Source organism: Crassostrea angulata, chromosome 7, assembly GCF_025612915.1.
Source record: "Crassostrea angulata isolate pt1a10 chromosome 7, ASM2561291v2, whole genome shotgun sequence".
Classification (NCBI taxonomy): domain Eukaryota; kingdom Metazoa; phylum Mollusca; class Bivalvia; order Ostreida; family Ostreidae; genus Magallana; species Magallana angulata.
The window spans coordinates 33646936-33652935 of NC_069117.1; the positions used below are offsets into that span (position 1 = coordinate 33646936).

General features: G+C 35.8%; 1 protein-coding gene across 1 annotated transcript in view; it reads right to left on the minus strand.

Moving 5' to 3' along the window:
* Positions 1 to 5039, minus strand: part of LOC128155885 (frizzled-5-like) — a 29001-nt gene extending 23962 nt beyond the window's left edge. The window contains exon 1 of the mRNA XM_052817769.1: positions 4951 to 5039. The gene's annotated coding sequence lies outside the window, so the exon portion shown is untranslated. The remainder of the gene's footprint in view (positions 1 to 4950) is intronic.
* Between the last annotated feature and the right edge of the window lie 961 nt (positions 5040 to 6000).

Here is a 6000-nt window from a genome sequence, read left to right on the forward strand (position 1 = left end):
TTGCATGAATGCAATCTGTTGTGAAACCTTCTTAATTCTAATTACACGCCGCACCAATCATCGTCTGGGGCTATATCTGATAACCCTCCCCCTTTACCAATCATCGTCTGGGGCTATATCTGATAACCCTCCCCTTTACCAATCATCGTCTGGGGCTATATCTGATAACCCTCCCCTTCCTTTCATCTTGATGACGTAAAACTGGCCCCGCCCCCTGTATTCCTAGGGGCTATACAGACACTATTGCAGCATCTACTTTTTGAGATTCTAATGGTATACTATTACCACGATGAAAATATAGTGAAGTGGTCATTTGTAGTTATTGAGAGTCGGGTCTCCATTTATAGAACACTATTCATTATAAGTGGGGATTAAAACATTGGGCTTGGAATCATCGATGTTTTTTAACAATTTTTTTCGGAGGGTTCACGTCAAATCATGACTGAGGGAATAGAATTCCCAATTTTTTTTCTTTTGTGTTTTTGCGGGTATTGGCTCGCTTTAGGGGCTAATATATAAAATGAGATGAAAAACATTATGTTGGGTGTAAGACCAATTTGTAAAACTGACGAGATTATTTGATTTTTTTAAGTCAGTTGTTTGGGGGTGGGGGAGGGAGGGATTGTTTTGTGTTATCCTCATATGGTATGATTAACAATCCTGGTTTATCGTATTGTATCTATTTTATATTTAAATTGTTTTTAGAGTTGCGGATTTGAAAGGGGTGCTACATGTACATCTCCCACCCCTCCCCCGTTCATTTAAAAAAAACCCTCCCTCAAAAAATAAACAAAAGAGAGGGAGGGAAAGGGAAACGAAAATCAACCAGACATGTAAGAAATTTCTTAATAACATTTATATACATTTTACATCAACAGGGGTTTGCTGTAAATATGTTTGTGCATCTTTTGGTTGTAATGTCGGTTTTAAACAAGAAGTACAGGAACACCAATGCAGATGCTTATCTCACGGTCTTGTTTAGACTTATTCAAATCTAAGAAAAAAAATTAGGAGCCTCTGAATGCTTCGCTGCTTGGACCTCCTAAACAAGCTGGAGTTTCTATGCAGCCCCAAATCTCCCTCCCTCTGAAAAACCCTGCAAGCGAACATGTACTTCATACATCCAAATTTCCCATCACCCCTCACTACTCTTTTAAAATATTTCTTGATCCGCGTATTTACGCTCAATTCTTCCTTTTCTCCTATGTTTGCTGGAAATGCTTTATTCGCATATCTATTTTATAAATTAGCATAATTCGTAGAATTTCTGTATCAATTACATTACAGTCGATTTATAGGCTAAATTGATCAATGTAAGTTAAAAACGTTAAACACATGTATGTAAAATTTCAATTTAATCTGTTAAATTTATTTTTTAAAAATTTAAGATGTGATAAGTTTTTAATAATTGCGTAAGAGTAAAATTATTTTCATTGATGAGGTAAAAAAAAGGATACACTCTTTTGAATAAATTCTAGTCGACGCCGCTTAAAACCGATTGGCCACGTCGGTCCATTAAAGTTCTCTCCGAGCCATGAAGGCGCCAAAGATAGGCACTTGTACCCAGTATCCGTGGTGCAAGTGGATGACATTCATTGCCCCTCACCTCTGGATGAGACACCAGTCTATCGCAGATTAACTCTCACCGTAAACCGTTCCCTGAAATTTTCAGGCCCCAAATATGAATTATAGATTTTGAATTGCGAACTGCGTTCTAGAACGCAGTTCAGCCTTTCAATTGCGAATATTGCTTAATGAGTGGGGCCCAAGTCTATAAACCTAATATATGACCATTACCATATTTTCACAGTAGTAGTGGTATACCATTAGTAGATGACCCTGACAATTTCATATGAATTCTAAATTTTGAATTGCGAACTGCGTTATAGAACGCAGTTCGCTTTTCAATTGCAAATACGCCAGAATCTCAGAAAGTAGAGATGACCAGTTCAACATATTTTCAGAGTGGTAATAGTATACCACCAGTAGATGACCCTGAAAATTTCAGGCCCGAAATATGAATTCTAAATTTTGAATTGCGAACTGCTTGCTAGATCGCAGTTCACTTTTCATTTGCGAAAAAGCCAGAATCTCAAAAATTAGAGATGACCACTTCACCATATTTTCAAGGTGGTAATTGTATACCACCAGTAGATGACCTTGAAAATTTCAGGCCCGAAATATGAATTCTAAATTTTGAATTGCGAACTGCTTGCTAGATCGCAGGTTACTTTTCAATTGCAAATAAGCCAGAATCTCAAAAAGTAGAGATGACCACTTCACCATATTTTCAGGGTGGTAATGGTATACCACCAATAGATGACCCTGAAAATTTCAGGCCCCAAAGATGACTTCTAAATTTTAAATTGCGAACTGCGTTCTAGAACGCAGTATACTTTTCAATTGCAAATGAGCCCGAATCTCAAAGTACTGAAGAACTGACGGGAGTTTATTTTATCGATTATTATACATTTATTTTTGAATCAACGATATATTATTTTGCATGGCAAGTAGTTTCCTATATGTATTTGAATTATGCACATTTTTTTTAAAAATGAATTATTCTCCGACAAGAATTTCGCGAAAACCCCATATGAATCATGTTGTGTAATATTCAAAGAATAAATTCCATCAAACTACGTATCAGTAATCGATGTTTCAAAGAAAAAGTATAGATCCAAGCAATATTGAACTCTAGTCTCGTTCAACCAGACGCTCGGCTGTCTCCGTTTATCTACGATAAGCAAGAGATATATAATCGAGACTCTCTGTTTGTCGGAGATTTACGGATATATTGAACTCTGGCGTATGAATACATACAATGTACGACTACAAAAAATATCTAAATTGTTCGTACCATTTAAAATTTGACTATTAACAAGGCATCTATAAATAATTTTTCTTAAAAACAATGTTTTTGAATAAATTACATCGAATTTATCGATTATTTTCAAGGACTAAATGTTATCAGCGGTGTTAGCTTGTGCTTAGGTCCAAACACTGTTTCACTTTCGGTTTGTCTGAGTAACTGCATAGGAGAGTTGATTTAAAATCAACTCCCAAAAAGTAGAGATGACCAGTACACCATATTTTCAGGGTGGTAATGATATACCTCCAGTAGATGATCCTGAAAATTTCAGGCCCCAAATATGAATTCTAAATTTTGAATTGCAAACTGCGTTCTAGAACGCAGTTCACTTTTCAATTGCGACAGCTTAACCTCGACAATAAAGAGAATAACGATTTTCGCTTAACCTAACATTTTCATCATTCGTTTAATGAGAATTTCCCCCAAAATTTCATGGATTCTATATGAAAGTGTAATTACTAGTATGCTAAAACTTTAGTTAGTGTTGTTTACTTATTTCAAGCATATCTACAGGTGTTTACTAGAAAAACTTATCATTGTGGTGTTTTGTGCATTTACTGGAGTTTCATCAGTATTCGTTGGGTACTCATTTTCGCGGATTTCTAGTCGATCCATGGAGTCAGTTGTTTAACGAATAAAAATATGTATCTGCAAATCACAATTGCGATTCAACAAAATCTACGAAATTTGATACCCACGAATACCAACTGAACCATAGTGATTGTAATAATATGCGATACTCATTATTCATACGATCTTTTTGAAAAAACTAATCAGAATCCTTGCGATCAAATGATAATTTTACACCGACACCTTGCATGGTCCCTACACCTAGGATAAAATATCAAGGCCTGCTACTTACATTCTAACGACTAATGTCACAACGAGGAGAATCTGTACATAAAGTGACCCGATTTCAAAACGAGGTTATTTTGAACGTTGTTTTTTTGTTGTACTCGATTTAAAATGTCATCTTCCGCATTAAAGTCAAACAAAACAGAACACTTTGAAAACATCATGCGCGTCACGCTTTAAATGTTCAGTTTTCTAAATTTTCATCTAAACATATCTGAATTGTTTAAAAATAAATCAGAAGAAATTGCTAGGGTGTAAGATGGATATTTTCTTTACTCAGCTTGCAATTGGCTGCAACATTGGTATATGAAATCCTAAATGTGTCAAGTGTAGTCCGATTCAGAGCCGATTTGTTGGCTTAACTGTTATGTATTTCATTTTGCAAGATCATTCAAATATAATATTGGTATGTACAATTCATAGTAACAGCAGATGCTTATTACAATTCATGATAGCTAACAGCAAGTATTGTCCAGTAGCATCATGTACTAGTATTCAAATATTACGTGCAAATGTTTCTTATAAAAGACCAAAAAGTTATGGAAATGTAGAAATAGATTGAATAATCCGGCCCTATACTTCCAACAAATTGAGCTAATAACAGCAGTTTAATCGGCTGATAACCCGAAGCTTACACCTGGTGTTTTAAATTAACTTCCTCCTAATGTGAAATTCAGAAACTTGAAAATTGCACCTCTGACACTAAAGATAATGCAAAATGCACAGCAAATACCAAGAAAGGTAAGAAGGGGCCATTGCATTATTCGTTACATCTATAAGCCATATAGAGGACGGCTTCGTGTTATGAAAGATATTAATTTCTCTTGAATTTGCAAACCAAATATATTTAAAATGGTTACTCCTGACGAATTCCTGTCATTATACACGACGAAACATGCATTTAATTACAATTTGTATTTAAATGCACGCTTTCTGTATGCAACTGACCAATTATAAAGTTTGTTTCTCGTATAAAAAAAACCCCTCCCTTTTCTCTGAACAAAGATTTTATATCATACACAAAATACTTAGTATAGCACATACCACAAACCCAGGAATACAATCATCCGTATATATAGTTTTATCATAATAATATAATGTAAACAAACAAAAAAGTGTCAACTACCATAAGTTATATTTAACCAAGTTCACTTCCGTTCAATTTGAATAGGTGAAAAACCAGATCGCAGAAAAAAAAAAGAGAGAAAAAAAAATCTTCGACTCACCTATCAATCAGAATTAGAACCGGCAAAAGATATAATCACTGACAACACAACCCATCTGAGTAGTAGTCACCAGTGAGGGGGGGGGGGGGGGACACGTAATCATTTACCGTATCTCTACGGTCTTTTTTGATCGTTGAAGAACGCGGTCACCTTCCAGCGCGCGCCCTGCCTAATTGCGAAGAGGTTCGTCACTCAGTTGTCAGCTTCCTATTGTAATTGCCACCTTTCTCCCTTTTTTTTTTTAATGTTTCGGTTGATCTCATGCGCGTCAAGTTTAAGTCTTACGATTAATTGCGATACTGCAATATATGTACTGCTGAAAAGCAAGCACATGTACATGGAGAAAGCTGGAGAGAGGCGGTACAAATTTTTCCATTTTTCTTTGCGAATGAATTATGCATTTACGGGCCTTGTTATTAATTGGTCCATGTGCTGAGTAGGTTTTGATTTCTGGCCCCTTTTTTTCGTGAGTACGTTTTATGCATTGGTTTGGTTTGCTCTCCAATGCAAATAAAATATGACACTTACACATGCTTGATTGCTATAGAGGAGTTTGACGTTGCCTTCAACTTCATTTAAATACTGTTGTGTTGTAGTGCAGTTGCCCTTACATGTGGCAAATTCCTTAGACATTCACAAAAGCTAGCTGCTAACGTTATCAAGTCAGATAAAATACCACCAAATCATTTATTCCAAGAACAGGTTGGAAAACCGTTTCAAATTGTACTCTACACACAGCGTAAAAAGCCGTAATGATGAATCTACATGGGACTGTGGATGACAAGTTCGAAGGTGTTCACGCTGAGATGCTAAACAACAAATGGCTTGACCTGGGTGGCAACACACGTTACATGTACATGTTTGTCCGTTGGAAAGATTCCTATACAAGGAAACTCGGGTGCTAAGTGATGATTTAGTTGTTAGCAGAAAAACGTCAACCTGCAATTCTAGTGGTGTTTTGTTTTTATCGATCATTTATAATTTGGGTAAATAATTTTATTCAGGTGGATAAATTTCTGTTTTGTATTCATGGTGAAAGGGTAAGGCATA